The 24,349-nt window shown below is 38.7% G+C and overlaps 2 pseudogenes; one reads left to right on the top strand and one right to left on the bottom strand.

The window, feature by feature from the left end:
• LOC149266804 (phosphoglucomutase, chloroplastic-like) overlaps positions 1-24,349 on the bottom strand; it is a 39,504-nt pseudogene that overhangs the window by 1,241 nt on the left and 13,914 nt on the right.
• On the top strand, positions 9,985-23,401 carry LOC149266805 (non-structural maintenance of chromosomes element 4 homolog A pseudogene; annotated as a pseudogene).

The raw sequence follows: 24,349 nt of genomic DNA, 5'->3' as shown, positions 1-24,349 counted from the left end.
GGAACTATATTATTTAATACATAATCAAGCTCTATCAATTCTATTAATGAGAGAGACCTAGCACTCCTCAACACTCATGGCACACCTTAACATGCTTTGGAACAGTACACTAACATTCCTTGGCACCTCGCATGTCTTGGAACATATTTGTACCTAGAACATCTTGCCATGAGTAGGATGCCCAAGCACATGTTGGCATGCCCTAGCATAGCATAACACTCCCCTATCATGTGTTGGCATGCCCTGGAACACCTTGGCAAAATATTGCATTGAAAAACATTAGAACTTGGCACACATTGGCACTTGGCATGTATTGGAACATACTATAAGGGTGCCTAGCATGCCCCTTTTGAAAAAGATAAAGTCCCGACTTATTAACCCTCTTATGTGTTCATTTCCTTTCACTTTAGCTTGTTTATTCCTTTTGTTGCCTTGAAACTCCTTGACGCATATTAGCATACTATGGCACCATGCACATCCTAGCATGTCTTAGCACCTGGAATGCCTTGGCACTATTTGGCACATGCTAGCACACTCCAGAAATACCTAGCACACTCTAGAACTTCATAACATTCCGTGATATTACCTGGTGTTCCTTACCCATGCTTAGCATACGTTGTCACTCCCTCCTTGGCATGACAGCTAGCACTCATTAACACTCCTCGACGCACCCTTATATTCATTCACTTCTATGCATTTTTACCTAGTTCTCCCTTGTGTTGTCCTAGTACTCCCTAACACTCCTCAACATGCATTGGCACTCTCTAGCACACATTAGCACTCTTCAATATTCTCTTCCACTTCATAGCATGCATCACACTCCCTGACGCACATTGGCACTTGGCAAGTATTAGCATGTTTGGCATGCGTTGAGATGACTTGGTATGATTTGGCATGGCTTAATATTAAATTTATTTGAGATCAATTATTGGAAACTAGATGAGAAGAAACGAAGGAAGATTTGGCACTTAGAATGCATTGACACTTGGCACTTGGCACCTAGTGTTGGTTTTCCTAGCATGACCCTCATGGAAAAGGTAAATTGATGACTTATTAACCCTATTATGTGCTTATTTACTTGTAGTTTAACTTGTTCCTCCCTTTTGTTCCCTTGACAGTCCCTAGCATGCATTGTCACACCCTTGTACATCTTGGCATGCCTTCGAACTTGGCATGTCTTATCTTGTTTGACATGTCTTCGTACTATCTGGCACATGTTAGCATGACCTAGCATTCCCTAACACACCTTGGCAGTCATGACCTTACAACTAGCATTACATTTTTCCATGACTTGGGAACATTACATTCACTAGAACACCTTGGCACTCCCTAGTTTTCATGCCCTCTATTATCCTCGACAATGCCCCAGGCTGATGAGGAGATCGACAGAGGTAATCACAAACCAAGCTTTTAGTTTGGTATCTAGTCCTACCAAACTAGAAAGGGATCTCTCTATGAAATCACAACAAATATATTACTGGAATGTAAAGGATTTTAGGCTAGATAGCTAGGTTCAAGTGGGTTTTGGAAAATTTAGGGTTTTGTTGCTGGATAAGGGAGAAAAACCAGGTAGCTAGGTCAGAGGATCAAAGGGTTACAACAAAAAATAAAAAAAGGAGAAAGGTAGCATTACTTTTGTGATGGATATTACGGTTTTTCGATGTAGTGTAGTGTTTAGAAGAATAAAAAAGTATTAATGAGCATGAAACATGAATCCATTTAGCAAGAAATAAAGTAACACATAATGATTTTTCCATCAAAACAAAGTTTTATGCAAAGAATTATGTTTATAAAATGTAAGGAAAACCATTGAATGATTGATGAATGGAAAGAGAAGATTAATATATTTCATATAAAGCTATAACAGAGAAAAAATAACATCACAAACTTACTGCACATGAATTCCTAGATAATAGTTGCAAATTATGTCCTTTGATTTCCAGAAAATGTCCAAGTACAAGCTACAATAGTTCTCTCCTCTGAAATCCAACCCATTCTATCACTGAGAAACTGATACATAAAGACCAAAACAACATCTCCCCACTCTTAGGGGTTGAATCAATGACTCTAGGAACTGTTCCATGAGGTGTTCTAACCAAACCCTAATGTCTAAGGAAGTTAAAAATGACTTCTACAATTAACTTTGACTCCAACCTCTCTCATAAATGAGGTCAAATTTACATCAAAACAACTTATAAATACTAACCACCCATTATTTATATTTAATTTTACCCCTCACATTCATCTACTTCACCCTTTTGACTTTTACCAGAGTCAAAATAGGAATTACAAAAAATTACACAATGAAAATTTTAGAAAAATCTCAGAAATTTCCAGGTGTACAACGAGCTATTGGAGGCCATTTTTTAGTGCCTGGCTAAAGCCCAAATCCAGATCAGAAGCCTTTTCTGGAAATATGGGTGTGTATATGTATTTAGAGTGTTGTTTCACTCAAAATGACCAATTTTTGGCTAAGATATGGCCATTCTCCCAAGGTGTCTCCAGGTGTGCAACGAAATGGAAAGAGAGGGCCAGAAAGGTGATTTGTGGCCTCCTTTTTGCAAATTTCTCAAAACCTAAGCCCCATACTAGGAAAGTGGGAAAATGGGGTTTGATATGGGGTCATACGCTTTCCAAAAATGCTGATTTTACATCATTCGGAGCCCTGAGGAAGAAGCAAAGCATGAGCTCGTTGTGCTACTAAACAAAAAATTGCCAAAAAATTGCAAGTCTGCACCAAAACACAAAAATTTCTCCAAACCCTCCCAAAATTTTTCCAAAGATGCCTCCTTAGCACACCCAGAGCTTGCTAACACTCCCTATCATACACTATTATTCATTCATTTCCATGCAATTGAAACTAGTCCTTCCTTGTGTTTCCCTGACACTAACTAACATACCTTGTCAATGCCTCCTTAGCACACACAGAACTTGCTAACACTCCCTATCACACACTCTTATTCATTCATTTACATGCAATTGAAACTAGTCCTCCCTTGTGTTTCCCTGGCACCCCCTAGCATGCATTGGCGCCACAGCCTAGCACCTGACACCTCTTGGCATGCCTTAGCACTTGGCATGTCTTGGAATGACTAACATGCCTTGGAACATTCTAGCATATGTTATCACTTCCTGGAATTCCTTGCACACCTTGACACTCCCTAGTTTTCATGCCCTCATTGTTGGGTAGCAGAGGTCCCGCGTAACAATTTTGGGTCTGATAGCCTAGAAAGTAGGATAAAAATATTGTAAACCTCCGAAATATGTGGAGCGTGAAATGTAAAAGGTCGAGTCAAAGGGTTGTCTGCCCAAGAAATAATATAGAATAATAGGAAGTAAGTCGGTCCGCAGACCATAGGAAGGTATAAATAGAGCGCGGCTCTATGAGGGAAAGGCAGTTCTTTTTGGGTATGATCTTGGATCTGAATTGTAATGGGTTTTTGAGGAGAATAGTCTGAAAGCGTCTGTAAGTCTGAGTCAAGGGTTTGGGTAGTAGATAGAGGCTTTGCAGCTGCGTGCGCAGAGGCCTAGAAGAGTCCGCAGTTGTGTGTACAGATCCCTACAGCTGAGTGTACAGGGTGGATCTGGATGTAGTAGTGATAAAGTGAAAATAAAGATAAGTTTCTTCTGCAATTTCTGTGTTACAATCTGAGTTATCGTGGATCTGACTTTGTGTATGGTTAATATAATTGTTTGATCTATGTGCATATGCTTATGGTATAGATGTATGTGAATCTAAGTTTATTCTAAGTGTGCGAACTAGTTAAATCTGTTAAATGTTTGCTTAAAGACCCTTCTAAGTAGACCTGGTTTACATTACTTCATCAAATATATTAGATCTGTAACAGAGCGATAATAGAAAGTTAAAATTATTCTGGGTCTGAATCTGTGCGAATATAGAGGAGCGTGAGGCTGTAGAAAGGTGCGCGAAACATCTAAACCACACCTAGACATCCCAAGGGTGTGGAAACTTGGTTCCAGCACCCTCGCCTGCTACCTTGGGTGAGACCTCAGTCCACGCTTCGAGGGATGTTGCCGAAAGGGCCAGTAGCTGCGGGATTTGTTTGGCTAAATAATTCTTCCGAACCTGGGTCACGTCCATATAAGCCAACAAATGGTTTTGTTGTCGGGACCAGGATCTACCGAAGGGGTGTCTAATGTGAAACACGGGGACTTGAAGCATCAAAGGAACCAAGAACAGTAGTAGCTCCGAGTACATTGACAAGGGTAACAATGGCGAGCATGATCCAGCTACCAATATTCAAAGGAGTAGGAGGCGCAGACCTGGAACAATTCTAGTTTGTGTTAACATTAGTATGGAATGCATAGCGAATTGCAGATGATAATATTAGAAAGGTTACCTTAGTCAGCGCGCTGTAGTATCGAGCACTAACATGGTACATAAAGTACTCAAGCGATCACCCAACAACGGGGACAGCAGAAATCTAGACCGAGCTAAAGAAAGAGTTTAGCCGGCCGAAGTCAGAAACACAGTCGATCATAGGGTTCAAGGAGATCGCGATTATGCCTGGTGAAACACCGTGGGATCTGGACCAAAGACTGAAAAGTACTATTCGCGAGGCTAACATGACATTGACGGATGCGCAACACTGTGCTTGGTTTATGGCATCCTTAACAGCACATCTGAGGACGGCTTTGTCACAACAAAAGATCTCAACCCAGGCTGAAGCATTAGAGACAATGATGAGGTTGCATGAAACTTCGTTATAAGACCTAGGGTTGGGAGTTCAGCAAATCCGAGCGCAGATCCAAAATTTGTGTTTGGAAATGAAGAAGTTAAAACAATAACATGCACCGCAACCAGAAGTCCAGGAGGAAGTATGGTGTATAAAATGCATGAGTCAAGCACACGATAAAGATCACTGCCCGGTCTCAGTAAATTATGTGGCAACGAGAGGACCAATACCATTGCAACCAGAGGCACAGGCAGGGCCGAGCCCAACAACCTCGCTCTGGTGCGCAATCTGTCAGGTGGGAGGAAAGCACAACACTGATAACTGTCATCTATTGCCAAAATACAACCAGACACCCAGCAGCTATTTTGCAACTTTTGCAGATCAGTGGGCCACGAGGAAAGGGAATGTCGTAGCTACCAATTATTAATGGACTAGTCACCTGCTTACATAATGCAGACTGAGGTGCGAGGTTAGGATCCATCCGCGGCGATCACGCACGGTGGGTTCCAGGGCCGTGGACAAGGATGGGGTGGAATGGGGCCAGGAAGGGGTTTTGGATAGCTAATTTGCTACAACTGCGGAGGTCCAGGACATTACGCGTGGGATTGTACCAACCCCACCAGAATTCCGTGCTGTTATTATGAGAAATTCAATCATGAGCTGATAGATTGTCCTACACTAATAGCACAAATTCATGAAAAAAGGGCAGTGCAACCAACAAAAACCCAGAACGTGCAAATGATGAGGTCCGAACTCCACGAGGAAGATCCCAAAGTCAACATGGTACTGAGAAGTGGCACGGCCACAGGAGCAGATAAAAGGAGCTTAAGTAAGGAAGACGTAGGGGTGGGTAAGCCTACGCTACAATGGTCCCCTATCCAACTGCAGATGGCAAATCAGCAGAAGGTGCTGCCCATGGGAAGGTTGCAAGGAGTTATGGTAGACCTTTGACGGTGCCAGTACTCGGACGGACTTTGAAGTTATTGAGCTCATGGATGAAAGTACACCCTATCCTGTATTGTTAGGAATGGACTGGGCCACTAACATGAACGAGGTTATTAATTTAAAAAAGTGGACAATGGTATTGGAAACAAAGTCACTCCGTGTAGTCATTCCGTTAGATCCAGCTAAAGGACCACACTACATTGAACCTATGCGTGACAGAGAAAGCGACGATGACGTAGATTGTAGCTATAGAATGTCTGCACAAAGGTGAGAATGGGTCAAGACAATGGAGGATAGAATAATATCACGAGGCTATGGAGAATCCTGCACTTCCGATTCAGATAAGGAATACGAGCAGTGGCGTAACAAGTTGAATGGAGTGACCACGCTACATTGCAACATGGTGACTAACTCTTTGTACTGCGTGAGGGCCTAAGATCGCGAATTGCCGACGTATGATGGGCTGACAATAATAGATGAATTCATAACCAAATTTGAAATCGCAGTACCAGAGCACCAACAGTTTGATGTGATGAGGTGGGCGTTGCGCGCGATGGTGGGGAACACATGAAGGGACTTTCGAAGATTGGCATGCCTGCAGGCGTATGATGAAGATCAGATTTGGGAAGCCAAAATTACGCCTTACCAGATGGATCAAAGCCTATGGAGAGGAACCTCAGCTAGAATGGGTGCACTTATTCACACCCTGGACGTCATTCCCAGAAACTAGTATACTGAAGCGGAGCTCCGACACGACACAGGCAAGTGGGATATCTTGCACGAAGGGTTTTTGTCGACATTCCTCTTCGAAGATCAATGGATGGATCCCGTGGACGAAGCATTACAGCTGGTAAAGGCCGCCATTTTCAAGATGCCACTAGAACCAAAAGAAACTGTGCAACCTGACTAGTCACGGCAGCTAAGCCAGGCCCTCGAATGCTATAATGTCCAGGTAGAAGATGATGAGGACGATCCATGAAACGTCAATATTCCGGAATCGGAGGGGAGCCATGAGGTGCACGGACCTGAAATCAAAGATCCTGATATCACAGCACCATTGAAAACGAAACAAGTCAATATCGGAACCGAAGAGGAGCCGAAGTATGCAATGCTTGGGGACTATTGGGACGACGCCACAGTGGAGAAGGTCGTCAAATTGCTTCGGGAATATCGCGATTTGTTCCCAACAAAAATCACGAAGCTAAAAGGGATCCTAGGAGACTTGGGAATGATGAAGATAACATTGAAGCCAGATGAAAAACCAGTAAAGCAGCGACCCTACCGATTGAATCCAAAATATAAAGTAAAGGTCGGCAACGAACTGGACAAGATGCTGGCAGCAGGAATCATTGAACCAGTCGAGGAGTCTGACTGGGTAAGTCCAATGGTTGTGCAAGAAAAGAAACAGAAGGGTTAGATTCGCATCTGCATGGATCTCAGGAAGCTCAATGATGCCTACGTTAACGATCCGTTTCCAACACCGTTTATAGATGAGGTACTGGAAAATGTGGGGGGGCAGGAAGCCTACTCCTTTACGAATGGGTTCTCAGGATACCACCAGATCAAGATCACGCTAGAGGATAGGAGTAAAACAATGTTCACCACTGAATGGGGCTTCTTTCAGTACACGATGATGCCCTTTGGACTGAAGAATGTGCCGGTGATATTTTCATGAATAATGGTAGCGGCATTCAGAGAATTTATACACAAGTTCTTAGAGATCTATCTTGATTACTGGACCATGTTTGGACTAGTTAAGAAGCACATAGTGAGCTTATAGTTGATGTTGGATACTTGCCACCGAAACCAGATTACGCTAAACTTAAAGAAGTGTACTTTCCTTGTCCCATTCGGGAACTTGCTGGGCCATGTGGTTTGTAACAAGGCCTGATGGTGGATTCGGCAAAGATCGTCATCATACTCAATTTGCAAGCGCCACGAAGTGTCAAACAATTACACGCCACATGGGACACATGGGCTACTATTGGAAGTTCATAAAAAGCTACGCTCAGATCATGGCTCCAATGGAACAGTTTCTGAAGAAGGATGCTACTTATTGCTGGAATGAGGAATGCAACAAAAGTATAGAGATGCTTAAGGAAAATATGGCATCAACCCCTATATTGGTCTTTCCAAAATGGGACGTCGAATTTCATGTGCATGTCAACACGTCATGTATCGCGTTGGGGGCGATACTTACTCAACTAGGAGCGGAGGGAATTGACCAGCCGATTGCATTCGCAAGTCGTCGGTTATCAAAATCTGAGAAGAATTACTCCACTACCGAGCACGAGGGATTAGCGATGGTATATGCACTTCAAAAATTCTGCCACTTTCTGCTTGGAGGCCACTTTAAGATGTATATTGATCACTCGGTGTTAAAATACCTAGTGAACAAGCCTGTGTTGGGGGGGCGCATTTGTAGATGGTTACTGTTATTCTAGGAGTATGACTTTGAGGTCATCGTAAAGCTGAGGCGTCTAAACCCAGGCCCAGATCACCTGTCTTGAATTGAGATCGGCGAAGAACCCACAAACCTAGAGGACGGACTCCCGGATGCACAGCTATATGCGGTGCACGTAGCGGATGGCCATTTTGAGGATATAATCCATTTCTTAACTACAGGAACCATGCCACAAGGATACTCTGTTCATCAAAAGAAGGAATTGGTGATACGTGCAACAGACTTCACCGTGATTGCAGGACACCTCTACAAAATGGGCAACGATGAAATATTGCATAGGTAAGTCCCGAAGTTTGAGCGAGGACAGATTCTGGCCGAAGCACATGGGGGGGTTGTTGGCAGACATTATGCGGGTCGCGCCATAGCCTAAAAGATTCTTCGCACAGGATTATGGTGGCCCACTTTGCATCAGGATTCAAAAGCATACTGCTGAGCCTGCGACGTATGTCAACGGATGGGGAAACCATCGCAGAGAGATGAAATGTTGCTCCAGCCACAGACAATGCTACAGCCATTCGAGAAGTGGGCAATTGACTTCGTAGGACCTATCGAGCCGCGAGGGAAGATGGGTGCATGCTATATCATTACCGCGACCAAATATTTGACTCGATGGGTAGAAGCACAACTGATTAAGGACTGCACAATTACAATAGCTGCGAAGTTTTTGTTTGAGAACATACTGACAAGGTTTGGATGTCCCAAAATTCTCATGAGCGATCGGGGAACGCATTTTCTGAATGAAACAATCAGTGCACTCACTAAGGAATTCTGGATATATCACCAATAGAATACGCCATACCACCCGCAAGTGAATGGGACCATTTAGGCATTCAACAAAATCTTGGAGACCACATTGACCAAGGTCTGTAATGCGCAACGAAATGACTGGGACTTGCGCATCCCTCCTGTGCTATGGGCATACCGAACCACGTGCAAGAAGTTGACGGTCTAGACACCTTTTCGGTTAGTCTATGGCAAGGATGCCATTATGCCTATGGAATATATCGTGCCTAGTCTGTGGATCGCGGCAATCACAGGTATGGCAAACCGCGGGGCTTTGGAGGAAAGGCTCGTGCAGCTAACGGAACTGGAGGAGGAATGGTTTTTGGTTGGATTCCATCAGCAAGTATAGAATCAGTGCAAGAAAGCATGGCATGATCTCCATGTCAAGGTGCGCACCTTCAAGGAGAATGATCTAGTATTGCTATATGATAGTAAGTTCAAGAAATTCCCTTCAAACTCCGAATACATTGGTTGGGACCCTATGTCGTCAAAGAAGTTACAGATGGGGGCGTGGTTTAGCTTTCCAAACTCAATGGAGACCCCTTCCCAGGCCAAGTGAATGGCAATCCTGTGAAGCTCTACATGGGCAGGCAGGCCACCTGACTAACCATCCGAGGGATAGTGTCACCGCTCCAGCGAGTTGAAAGAGAGCGCAGGACGGTAAAGCAATCTGGGGGAAAGAAGTGCGAGTACCAGGCTACACGTCGATTTGGCTCATCAACAAGATCGCGGTTGCGTGATAAGAAGTGTGCCGATGCATTACTAAGAAGAGAGGTGACTATTCCTATCACTATTCATGACAAGATGTCTGCATTATGGCAAAAGAGAGCAGGCGGCGAGTAATTAGGAGAGGGAGTACGAGTTAGATACGGAACGAGCTGCCACAGATTTTACACGAGGACACTAGAACAAGCGGGAACCAATGAATTTGAAATTCGAATCGCTTATAAATCACCGAGGGGCATCCACCGGGCGACCTACACTTCTGGAAAATACATGCTAGTTATCGATATGGAGCTATTCATTATCTCTGCACAAGGAGTAAGCTTGAGGGTGGTGATATGGCCGATGGAGAAGTAGGACTCTCTAATGAGCATGGTGTTGACAGTTGTGGGCATCCTGCAGAAGACAGCATCAACAGTAGGGAATGTACTGGAAAAGGGGAGACACGAAGCAGAATTGGTCCAGATGTCGTCGCCCCGCCCAGGGGCAGGTTGGAAAACCACAACAGAAAGGCGAAAGGATGGAAAAACGGAGACCACAGGTAGAAACGAAGTTAATAAGTCGTCTCTGAAGGACCTTGAGGATTGGGATCTCGCAGACAGCAGCACAAGTCTTGCAAAATTGCAACACAAGCTACAGCAGATAGTGCAAAGAGTAGATACGAAGGTCGAAAATGGTTGTAGTGGTACAAGGAGGTCCTGGATGCGGCACCCCCGCTAGATCTAAAATCCTAGGAAGGGGTGTTTTATGTTAACCGAGTAGAGTAGAATGAGAATTATCGGTCGCCAGAATCGGTAGAAACAACAAAGCAAGAGTCGGATGAAGCGTTGTAGGAGACAATGAAGAAGCAGTAGGACGACGCGCGTCACTCAAATAAAGGTGAACTGTGAAGCCACGGCAGCGCGTCTCGCCGCACCAACAAGTGACTCGAGATGAGTCACGATGATTGTGTTGGGGGACTGTTGGGTAGCGGAGGTCCCACGTAACAGTTTTGGGTCTGATAGCCTAGAAAGTAGGATAAAAATATTGTAAACCTCTGAAATATGTGGAGCACGAAATGTAAAAAGTCGAGTCAAAGGGTTTTTCGCCCAAGAAATAATATAGAATAATAGGAAGTAAGTCAGTCCGCAGACCATAGGAAGGTATAAATAGAGCGCGGCTCTATGAGGGAAAGGCATTTCTTTTTGGGTATGATCTTGGATCTGAATTGTAATGGGTTTTTGAGGAGAATAGTTTGAAAGTGTCTGTAAGTCCGAGTCGAGGGTTTGGGTAGTAGATAGTGGCTCTGTAGCTGTGTGCGCAGAGGCCTGGAAGAGTCTACAGCTGTGTGCACAGACCCCTACAGCTGAGTGCGCAAGGCGGATCTGGATGTAGTGGTGATAAAGTGAAAATAAAGATAAGTTTCTTCTACAATTTCTATGTTACAATCTGAGTTATTACGAACCTGACTTTGTGTATGGTTAATATAACTGTTTGATCTATGTGCATATGCTTATGGTATAAATGTATGTGAATCTAAGTTTATTCTAAGTGTGCAAACTAGTTAAATCTGTTAAATGTTTGCTTAAAGACCCTTCTAAGTAGACCTGGTTTACATTACTTCATCAAATAGATTAGATCTGTAACAGCGTGATAATAGAAAGTTAAAGTTATTCTGGGTTCGGATCTGCACGAATATAGGGCAGTGTGAGGCTGCAGAAAGGTGCGTGAAACATCTAAACCACATCTAGACATCCCAAGGGTGCAGAAACCTAGTTCCAGCACCCTCCCCTACTACCTCGGGTGAGACCTCAGTCCACGCTTCACGGGCTATTGTCGAAAGGGCCGGTAGCTACGGGATTTGTTTGGCTAAATAATTCTTCCGAACCTGGGTCAGGCCCATATAAGCCAACACTCATAGATAGCCTTACTTTTTTTGTGACTTTGGAACCCAACCAAGTCATTGAAAAAATAGTGTTGTCCCTAGACAAAAGTCTCCCTTTGTGTAAAATTGCTTTTTCCATCCCCTTATCGTAATTGTAGGCTTACTTATTTAAAGTCCTATTATGAAATTATCCTAATACACTTCGTCCTTAGGACACCTGGAAGACACTCTTATTCATTTGTTTCCATACACTTTGACCTACTTCTTCCTTATGATGCCCTCACACTCCCCAACACTCTTGACATGCATTGACATTGTCTGGCATGTGTTATCACACCTTTTCATTCCTTGGCATGCCCTGGCACTCCTTAGCTATCATGCCCTCATAACTACCCTTATTGGTTTTAAGATTTTGGAACCAACCAAGTCCTACCTCGACTACAACATCTTGACCAATTTAGAGTTACTATAACTATACTATCCCTTATTCACCTAAGAATGGCCTATAACTCATATTAGGCTACTCATGACCAATCTTAGCTCATCTCACTTAAGAAGTTACCAGGTTAAGCCTCACGTCTAACCATGGCCATAAAAAAACTAAGCAACATAGTTTACATCTTGACATGGCATAGCACCTGGCATGCTTAACAATCCCTTTGCACTATGTGGCACATGTTGGCATTCCCTACATGCCATGGCATTCTTTAGCACTCCCTATCATACAGTACCACTCCTTGACATGTCATGGCACTCTTGCATGCCTTGGAACTACCTAGCATATAACTTTGTCACTCCCTCCTGAACACACTTGGAATTCACTGACACTCCCTATCATACACTCTTATTCGTTCATTTCCATGTATTTTGAACTAGTTTTCCTTTGTGTTTATGTTGCGCTCCCTAACATTCCCTGACACACATTGGCAAACCCTGACACGCATTCACACACCCTGACACACATTGTCATACCCTAGCATGTCGCCCTAACACTCTAGCATTTCCTGGCACCACCTAACATAACTTGTTGTCCCCTCCTTAGCACACCTAGAACTTGCTAACACTCCTTGTCACATACTCTTAGTCATTCGTCTCCATGCATTTGAAACTAGTGTTCCCTTATGTTTCCCTAGCACTCCATAACACTCTATGGTATGCATTGGCACACCCTAGCACCTCACACATCTTGGCATGTTTCCCTGGATTCTAATATGCCTTAACACTGCCTAGAATACCTTATCACTCCCTCCTTAGCACACCTGGAACTCACTAACACTTCTTTTCACAAAATCTTAATCATTCATTTGCATGCATTATTTTCACCTATTGCTCCCTTGTGTTCCCCTAGCACTCCTTAACACTTCCTAGCACGTGTTTTTGATGGACAAAACACTATATATAGGGTAGGTCATCCTCCATTTATGGACAAGCAAATTTGGTTAAGTCTGTAATAAGAAGTGAGAAGATAACCAACTAAGAGAAGGAAACAAAGAGAGAAGATTTTGGTGTTGTTTATGGGTCTGTTTTAGGGCTAATAGATCCACACGTGCAAAGGAAGGAAGAACTATCTACTACAGAAAAGGTTGAAGATCTTGTTGTTGTCCAAGAAGTCGAATCAAGGAAGAAGATAAGCAAGGTTACATGTTGAATTATAATAAGAGTTCATACCATCCAAGTGAAGAAGATCAAGGTTGAAAAGGTTGGTCAACCACATGTTCTAGGGTTTATGCAAGAGGGCCAAGAACTATAGATCTGATCCATGGAACTGGAATTTGAAGAATAGTCAGTTATTGAAGGAAGAATCCTGATCATCGTTGACTCAAGGAAAAATAAGGAAGTTGAATCAAGGAGGCTTGTGACTTGGTCTTGGAGAGGTCATTGAGTCAAGGGTCTAGGCCATCGTCTTGGTATTCGTCAATTGAAGTCTATATAAGAATAAGATCTCGTTTGGGTTTTCCTCTCATGTTGGAGAGGTTTTGGCCCTGGTTGATCACATATTCTATGTGTCTCTTGTCTCCTCATTGTTTATGCATTGGTAGAAGTTTGATGAAGAATATTGTTTTGAGCATTGTTTGTTATTGTGGATTAGTCTTGAGTGTGTTTGTGTATGAAAAATTGGTTGGGTTTGTAAACTATGAGTATAGCAGTGTTTGATTGATGTATGCTTCCTACAATAGAATGTGTCTCTTACTTAAACAATTAATTTAGTGGAAACATGGATATTTGGACAATTATTTTGGAATTTATGCACCTTACAAGTACATCAACTCATATAATGCATTAATATAATGGAAAGTTGTAACATGTTGCATCATAGAAGGGATGTTGATAAAATATGATAGCTTAAATGTACATGATAGTTTGGAAAGGTGGGGAATAACTCTTATTTAGTCATAGGTAGCCTAATCAATTCCTTCTTTAATTTTTAAATGTCCATGATGATTTTGAAAGTAGGTGGGTAGCAATTCTTACTCATGTCATAGATAGCCTAACGAGTACTTTTCTCTATATAGAATGATACTAGATACAAAAAAAATTTGTATTGTGTGCTTCTTCCAAAAAATTTATAATATATCATGTTATAAAAACTTTAAAATAAGCTTCTCACTTTGGTTCTTGCATTTGTGGTAAAATTTGAACCCAGCTTCTGAAAGTAGTGTTATTCTGTAGGATGCCAACAATATTTTTCACTCCATAAAATTTTTAACCTATTTTTACTCTTTGATGAGTTTTTTTTGGATGATTGTACTTTAAAAATAAAGATGCATCTACAGTTTTCTCACTTACTAATTTAGAATCAATGAAAAAAATCAAAATAATTACTTACATTTATTTGTAGAGTTTACCTGAAATTGATGGAACATGGTGATTACATCAAATGAGTGTGAAATTGAATTTTGAAATTTTATTAATGTCCTCAATGCTTGGAAAATGTAATGGGATCAGATGATAAGTTAACATGTAAGGTATTTAGTGAGACATTGCTTCTCTTCTAAGAAAAGTATATCTAAACCAAGTGTAATACCAGGGAGAGAGAGGATTATGTAGTGTGCAAAGCTTAGTTGTGTGGGTTTGGGGCTAAGGCATAGTTGCTCCATTTAACTGAAGTAAAATGATAGGAAATGAGGCAATGCATACTTTTTAAATCTTAGCTATGAGGATTTGGCGTTCAAGGCTTAGTCACTTCACAATTGAAATAAAATGAGATCAAATGAGACAATGACTTGCAAATTATTAGTTATACGTAATGACATTAAAGTGAGTAAACACAAAGTATCAAAATTCGAAGTAGAATCAACCCTTGTGTATGAAAATTCAGTCAAGCATTTTTTTATGGCTAAATTCCCCCTCAAATATACATTTGATTAATGCAAAAGCTTAGAAAACCACATCTATGTAATCGAGGTATCCCTCTTATATGCACAAACCTTGGCTTCCCATTGACTTTGAGGTTGTGTTCTCCTACACTCCTATATGCTTACTAGGGATACTACACTCCAACATGACAGATTCTAAGATATATTGTGATAGGGGGATGAGGGTTTCGGAAATTATTGTTGCCACAGGAAAGTCTTGCCATGTTTAGTTCAACAATATGGAAGCAAAACGCTCATGTAGAAGGATTTATGGTGCTTTTTCAATTGTGGGAAATAGAAATGTCATGCATTATGGTGCTTCTTGGTACAATATTACTGATTCATGGAGAAATATCAATGGTTCCTTGGGTGGAACTATACCAATGTGTGGGTGGGACCAGGCTCATGAGATTCATTTTTTACTACCATCACAATGAACTACAACCAAATTGACTCATGAGATTCATTTCTTACTGCCATAACAATGAACTACATCCAAATTGGTTATAAAAGATTGCATTGTTAAAAGCTAATTTTTAGCTTTAAAGTTTGACATAATAATTATAAAACAAATCTCATTTGTTTAAATAACATGGAAACCCATAATATTAGTATTAGATAATTAAACATTAATAAAAAATATTTATAGTTTTTTGTTTAATTATATGAAATCTAAATCTGAATTTGTTTAAAATTACAACTTACAACATGGTTAATTATTTTGTAATTTTGATAAATAAAAAATATAATTTTTTGAAATGAGTATACAATAAGATAAGAAAATATACATTCCACACATTTTGATATATTCATAAAATACAATGTTTTTAAAATTTATAAAAAAAAAATAAAAAATTTAACGATCATCCAAATTAAAAATTTAATTTCTACCGCGTTTTCTTTCCCGCCTTAGTGTATTCGAATGAATGTTGAGCAGTTGAAAAAAAACGAAAGACCATTTTGCCACGTTTTCTTCCCCACCTTAGTGTATTCGAATGAATGTTGAGTAGTTGAAAAAAGAGGAAAGACCATTATGTCGCGTTTTCTTCCCCGCATTAATGTATTTGAATGAATATTGAGTAGTTGAAAAAAAAAAGGAAAGGCCAGAACAAGTTTTATTCCCCGCCTTAGTGTATTCGAATGAATGTTGAGTAGTTGAAAAAAAAAGGAAAGACCATGGGCACAGTACAATCTGATCTGTCGCTATATCGAAATAGGTACAGATCGTTGGCTCAATCTTTAGGTTTCTAGATCAATGGCCATTCTTAGAATTGATTTGAAAAGTTGTTTTATATTTTCACATGAAACGTTGCAGTAATTAGCTGGCAGTGATTGTTTCATGGTTGAATTTGGATGCGTTGATAAATAAGATTGAGGAGGATCTCATCAATGGCTTTCTCACAAAACATGGATCTATTTTCGCTCAGAAAATTTGGACCACCATGGAAGGATCAGAAGCCTTGGTCTTCTTTCAAGAGCCCAAGAAAATACTTTCACAAGTACCCTTTCTCTCCTTTAATTCCTTCCTCAATTTCAATTGCTTCAAATAATCTACCAACTTTTTCACCTGAAATTAGGTTATTTGGGTTTTGTTTTTTAAGAAATTAGCTTCAAATGAATTAGCCCCACAATTACTATATTGACAATGAAATTTATATTAAATATACGTTGAACTCTTATAGTAGTTTGGTAGTTTACCACACCAAAAATTACAAAAATAGTATTTGGTAGTATACCATACCAAGAAAACAGTGTAAAAAACAACAACATAGACTTCTAAGGGTAACTCCCTGCCCTCCCTCATTTCAATCAACACGAAAATATTTTCTTGCTCTCTTTCCATTTCACCAGTTCTTAATCAGAAATCTCAATTTCAAGCTTCGTTTTACAAGAAACTTATAAAAAATGGAATAGTTTTCGTTTTTTTAATGCAAGAAACTGGGTTTTCCAAAAACGGTTCATTTCTTGAAACTTTTTAATGGAAAACGTTAATCTGGTTCATTTGTAATATGGATCTCTTCCCGATTGGACGTCGACATGAATCATAAAAAGCATTGGTTTTCCCCATAGTTTTTGAAGGCATTTTCATAGTCTATGGTTAGAAGTCAACCATATATAGCTTAGGTGCTAACCGAACAGGTTTGTTGCAAATAGGTTGGGTGTTCTCCCTAGTGACAACACCTTGCAAAAGTGCTTAATATATCTTTAACAATGTTGACTATTTAGGGATTTTATTAGTTAAAGTTATGTGATTTTTTTAATTGTAGTCATTGATGTGTAGCAGTGTATGGTTAAGTTTTTACAAAAAAAAAATTGTTATTTTTGTGTTGTTTTTATTTAAAAGTGGATTTAGTGATTGTATCTAATATTTAAAATGTGTATTTTTATATAAAATTATAAATTTAAATGTATAAGGTTTTTTAATATATATTTTTATAAATTAGTAATGTATATAGATATTTTATATATATTTTTATAAATTAGTAGTTAAATAATTTAGTTAATTTTTCTAGTTAATTAATTATTTTATATAAATATTGGGACACAATACCAAAGACATATATATATATATATATATATATATATATATATATATATATATATATATATATATATATATTATCCATCCCATTAATAGTTTTATCCTATAAAGGCTTTTTTCATCGGTGATAAGAGAGATTATGTTAGGTAATTTGCAATAATAAAGCTTAAGAGTAACAAGCTATTGATTAATATGTCTATAATACAAACATAATTTCAACTATGATAAATATGGAAAGTTTCATAATTACATAAAAATAGTGATAGAAATAATTGTAAACTTATAAAAATAAACAAGTCTCAAAAATCAAAATACAAAATAAAAATCCATCATTTAATAAATTTTAAATACAAAACAAATAGGAGTACTACTACAAGAAAATACTCCTCTTCATTTATAAATAACCAGCATAGATCTATCTCTCTCGAGCATCAAGAGAGATCAAATCTCTCTTTCCCTCTTGAGCTACAAACCTCTTTAAGTGAAGAGATTTGATCCTATCAACGCTTGATCCACAGTTAGAATGGATCTAGGTTGCTTTAGTTATTAGCCTTTGAATAGGCTACATTGCAGAAAAATACCATGGAAAAAAACCATAGGTTAGGAGTACCATGGGAAAAAACCATGGGCAAGAAAAAACTATGCACTGGGGAATTTTATGTTTTTAAATTTTTTAATTTGATTTGATTTTGTTTTATTTTCACTGAGTTAAAATGACAAATATTATAACATATTCCCCAGGTGGAAAGTACCTCTTGGCACAAAAATATAACAACCAAAAATATATTAAGAAGGGCCTAGAATAAAATACCTAGATTATGACATTTCTTTTCAAGGCTTCAAGGTCTCTCTCGCTTGTTTTAATTTATGAAAGAAAATTGATGAGAAAAAACTAATAAATTAAATAAATATTCAAATACAAAACCATGGAATCTAACAAAACCATGTGCAAAAACTAGCAAATTAAATTAATATAAAGTACAAAACCATGGAATATAACAAAACTATTGGCCATAACAGTTTTTCAAAAGTTATTTTAACATAAACAAATCTAGGGACTAAAAAAGAATGGTTTGGTAAGTTCTAACCATGGGTATGGGTGATAACATTTTTTTTAATTTATTTTAACATAATCATATTTAACAACTAAAAATGAATGGTTTGGTATGTTATAACCACAAGTGATATTTATATATAATATTTAACTAAGTAGAAATTAAAAAAAAAAAAAAAAAATTCACAATTTAATAATTTATTTCACTTATTTATATTGATCAACCACACTTGTTAATTGGAAACACTGACTCAGATAACAAATTTTAATTGATCCAACAGAATAAAATTAAAATTAATAAAAAATAACTAATATCAAGAAAGAATATCTAAATTTAACTATTAAAATTTAACATAAAAATAAATTTACTATACAAAACCATATATATGATGCATTAAAATAATTAATATAGAACAAGACTACATATAATAATCATTTAATCAATGCAAATACAAATATGAGATAGCCATTATACACTTTAACAATAATTATGGTAAATAATATATACAAGCCTAGATCCATCTTAATTTCAGATATACCAACAGCCTAAAGGGATCAAATCTCTTTTATAAATTAGTAATGTGTATATATATTTTAAATATATTTTTATAAATTAGTTAAATAATTTAGTTAATTTTTTTTTCTCACAAACTAGCAATTTAATATCTAGTTCAACTATACTTTTAAAATATATTATTTTTATTATTATAAAGATTAGTTTTCTATTATAATGGATTAAAGATAAATTTTTGAAAGTTTTCTCTTTAGATTTTGTCTTCAAACACATGTTGTAGTATTTATGGTTCTGCAAGTGGAAATAGTTCGAGACAACCCTCTATTTTTGGCTCTATATCCAATGGAGATCAACTCAATCTCCACCATCTTGTTACCCAACCATGAAAACAATAACCCAATAACTATGTGGAAAATGATACAATAGATCCCAAATTTGAGGTCCACTCATGGCACATCCAAGAATATATACAATGTATGTGGGATCATGTACTCATCCGGAAAATGCAAAGGCTAAATCAAACTTGAATTCGGTGCCAAGTGTTTCTTCACTATTGTATTTTCCAGCCTAGAGGATCAAACATGGGTATTCAAGAATGGCTTATGTGAGAAATGGAAGATTTGTTGATCACTATAAGTATTAAGGAATTGCCAATGTGAGCAGCTAAAGCCTATGAGCAACTACCTATGAACCATAGTACTCAAGAATGTTAATGATGAATGCTTGGTTTTATGTTTCATATTTTTCTTGTTTTTTTCTCTCTCCTCGTTTCTTGAATGTGAAACAAATGCTTGGTTGTATGTTTCATATTTGTCTTGTTTTTCTCTCTCCTCATTTCTTGAATGTGAAATCTCCAAACTCCGTTTCTCATCTCGTTGTCATTTCTCATTTCGTTTTCCCTTTCTAGTTTCTAGTAACATAGATTTCAAGCCCTTCCTTCTAGCTTTGGTTGAATTTCTGCATTGCTCTCAACTCCAAAAGCAAGTGATAGAAGGGATGGGTAGAAATCTTGGTACCTGAGATAGAGTTAAAGAGGAAGAAACATTGAGTTAGGCACTGCAATATTCCTCTCGTGGGGTAAAATGATCACAACAAGGCCACAGTAAGCCCCCGAGAAAGAAAGAAGATGTTACCGCATGTAGTGGTAACAATCAGAGTATGGTGTAGTGTCGTACATTAAGGTCCACAAATGACATCATATTAGCAAAAATCTAAGCATGAAAATAGATTGAAACAAAAACAAAATGGAAACCCTCACTAACTCATCAGGCCCTTGCTCAATAATCGGGCAACATTTGGGTATGAAAAATCAGGGATCCCTTCTTCAAAGTCCCTGTTTGCTTTTATAGATCTCTTCATATTGATGGATGTCTTCGACCCTCCTCGAATGGCCATTGGATGAGTGGTAGGAAGTTGCATTCGTTAAACTTCCTGGAAACTGTTTGAATTTTTTTTAATTTAAAAATTTTATACAGAACTTTGACTTCCGCATTTTGTAATTTGGTGCATATGTTTTCCGCTCATGCCACGTTTGTTAAATAAACTACATATTTATTTTCTTTTGATTACGTTTCTCAACTATGGTCGTGGATTTATCATGGACAAAGAATGAAAATAAGATATGTTCCAGGGAATTGAACATATGTTTTTTCATCACTTGTATCGATATACTTTGACAGCACGGGCACGGAAACCTGAACCCATCGCTTCATCGCACTATGACCAATAGAGACTTTCCTAGCTGTTGAGCACAACACATAGCCCATATCGTTCAAAAATATACTGGTGTTATTATTTCACCTTGAGATGGATATATATTTGTTTCATTGCAGCAGGGAAACAACCGCTACATTACGATACATCAAATATACTCAAAGGCAAAAAATATTTTTCATGTACAACCATGTTGAGAGTAATAAGTATATTCCCATGTGTCATCATAGAAACAAATTCCATTTTGATAATTCATTGTGTTTCTCATTCTAATGGTCGCCATTATTGTGCAAGTTTCTCCTGTCACTTTTTGCCTCCATGAAAATTGATAAGAAAATGCTAAGACAATGCTAAATGTCAAATTTTAGCAGACATTCTGAAAACCTTTTTGATTCATTTTCTAACATGGTCCACAATATGCTTTGATAGTACTATGATGCATCTCTTCCAAAACATGATTGTCTTTCATAGCTAGACAACTAATTTGATAAATGATCTCTTTAAATCTGTCTTGGACTCGAATGTTATTAGACGTTCTTGAAGATGGGCCAAGTGTTCACCCAAAATGTCCAAACATATCAATAAAAACACATAATGTAACAGAAATATTCATCCTCATCCAATTATTAAATGCGGAAATATTCCTCTAAAAGCCTGGATTTCCCATACACTAGGGCTATTACTTATATAACCCCTGGTTTTAGTTTCTCTTGCATGTTTGGTGATTCAGCTGGAATATGTCAAAATATAGAGTTCCTTGATGTCTTCACTCCAACTTCTTGGATGCCATCTCAAAGAAAGGCGCAAAGGATATTCCAAATATTATCTTTAGAGGTGGCCATTTCGACCCAAAAGGCCGAGTATCCATGCCATCAATCACTCTCTTCTATGCATGGGTACATTACCAAGCAATTTGTCATCAATAAACATTGTTGCAAGACAATAATTGTTCAAATAAATTTCTAAGACGTTCTGGATATCTAAAGAGATTTCCTTATAAAGCTCAAGTTCAGCAAAGCATCCAACATATGGATCATGAAACAGTGGATCCTCATACTAATATATTCACCATGGGACTGAGACAAAGATACACAAATTGTAAACTCCCTCATGTAGATGAGAAAGTGGTGTTGGAAACTCTCCATGTTATAATTGACATTCTTACCATATTAAAATGGTGTCCTTCCTCAATGTAAACAATTCTTCAATAATATGGCCACTCTCCCACATGTGTCACTTCTCCCAATCCTCACGCTTAATTGGCACACTGCACCTATGCATTTCATTCGACAATGCGTATGTCTTGGCACTTTATATCCACTGTAGTGGGCCTTCATCCCTCTTCTATTACAAAGCAGACTTCTCAGGGTAGGGGAAATCACAACTCCCTGCCCTCCCTCATTTCAATGCAACACGAAAATCTTTTCTTGCTCTCTTTCCATTTCACAACAATTCTTCAATCAAAAATCTCAATTTCAAGCCCTTCCTTCCAGCTTTGGTTGAATATTTTCATTTCTATCAACTCCAAAAGTAGGTGATAGAAAGGATGGGTAGAAGGCTTGGTACCCAAGCTAGAGTTAAAGAGGAAGAAACATTGAGTCAGACACTAGAAGATTCCTCTCGTGGGGTAAAAGGATCACAACAAGGCCACAGTAAGCCCCCGAGAGAGAAAGAAGATGCTACTTCATGCAGTGGTAACAATCAGAGTATGGTGCAACATTGTATATTAAGGTATCATTATCATCCCCTCAAGACTTCAATTTCTGAGGAGAGAGAAAATATTTTAAAAGCAGAATCTGGCAAATTTTAGGTTATAATTAGCAAAGTGGAAAGCTTGCACAATTTTGTTTAGAGACCTCGTAAGCAAGTTAGAGATGTTGATACGCTCTTTGATCTCACATCCACACTCCTCGATACTGTTAACAGATCACAAAACAATGATGGTGATACTCCAGTTGATCTTATTAATAGTGATATTCTAAGAAACTATAGTGACTAGGCATATGGAAGCAGGTCTTTGGAGGGAAATGACGATCAAACCCAAATATCATGGAGAAATATTGGGCTTTTAGCTGCTTCTGTTTTCCAGCATGTGGCAGGAATTTTCACTATGCTTGGACCAATGGATAATGAACCCAAGCAAAGGAAAGCTATAGTACAGAGAAAATAGACTAAGCCGACAGAAAGCACTCAACCTGAAGCAGTGAAAGAGTCCTCGGAAGATGAAAAATCAGAAACAGACAAGAATATGGCAAGCATATTTAACATTTTGCGAAAACAGAAGCAAGCCAGATTAGAGAATTTGGTTCTAAATAGAATATCATTTTCCCAGACAGTAGAAAACATCTTTGCATTATCATTTCTAGTAAAGGATGGTAGAGTTGAAATAAATGTTGATGAAAATGGAAAACATTTTGTTGTCCCCAAAAATGCTCCTAGAGCTACAGAAATGGCATCTGGAGAAGCTTCTTACAGCCAATTTGTTTTTCGGTTTGATTTTAAAGACTGGAAGTTGATGATGGAAGTTGTTGAAAGTGGTGAGGAGTTGATGCCTCACAGAACCAATCCACTTATGATTCCTTGTTCTGAGAAGGCTGTAGACACTCCTATCATAGAGATTTCAAGAAACAGGGGCAGAGTGATACCTACAACTCTTGAGGTACAGGAGGATGAATGTGGAAGTGATGATGATGGTGGAGGTCTTCAAAGACCAGCACCGAAGAAGAAAAATAAGTGTCTCCTATGACTTTTGCTGCTTTTTTCGGTGCCTTTTGTTGGAAACTATCTATGTTTCTATCAGTGCACTGTAATTCATATGGGAAGCTAATCTTTAATTTAATAAATCTGGTATATAAACAATGTTATCTTGTTCTCATAATTATTTATAATTAAGTTTACTGGCAGTGCAAACCCCCGGTCATGTAGTACACCTGATCCGGATTTAAACAGGAATGCAACAAATTACAGAGATAACCGTATACACAAAGATGCAGCAGAAATAATACTTCATTTCATTAATGGAAAATACTAAAATATGCTTACAACCAGAAAAGGAAATAAACCAGCTAGGGCGATGGTAGCTTATCTCTGAGAAGAGATGTGATGGCTACATGCCTCTGAACTGTGTTACAATGAGGCTCGAAGGCCTATTTATTGTTGAGAAACAATGGAAAACCCTTAACATTCCAAAACCTAACCCTAGGAGATGAAACGACAAACTGTGGGCCCCGTTTGGGGTAAATTGGTACATCAACTTCCCAGGGTCGTAACTTTGGCATATGATCTCCGTTTGACGCATACAATAGCTCGTTAGAAAGATCTATCCGAGTACTATCATTGTTGGAATGGGCAACATCAGTCCATTCCATGGACCCATGTTGCCCCCTGATTCCCCAAAAAACATCGTTTAGGGCCTCAAAACGGCTCCAGAAGTTCAGGACCCGAAAAACTGCTAAAAATAGTAAGTTGTGCTACAATTAAGGAAACTGAAAATGCTGAGAAGGACAATGGTGGGGGTCCAGGTGGACTTGGCAGGTGGCCACCAATATCCACCGGGATCATTCCTCCCCCCTTAGGAAGCAATGGTCCCCATTGCGTTGAGCTCCTCCATGAGATGAGGAAACTTTTGCTGAACCTGTTCCCTGGTGAGCCACTTGCCCTGCTGAAGGAGTTGGCCTGCTTTGACAACTCGATA

Source organism: Pinus tabuliformis, chromosome 6 (genome assembly GCF_031772625.1).
Source record: "Pinus tabuliformis cultivar Carrire ecotype Pingquan chromosome 6, CPIR1, whole genome shotgun sequence".
Classification (NCBI taxonomy): domain Eukaryota; kingdom Viridiplantae; phylum Streptophyta; class Pinopsida; order Pinales; family Pinaceae; genus Pinus; species Pinus tabuliformis.
The sequence above is the reverse complement of the archived record's forward strand: the minus strand, read 5'-3'. Positions and strand labels throughout refer to the sequence as shown.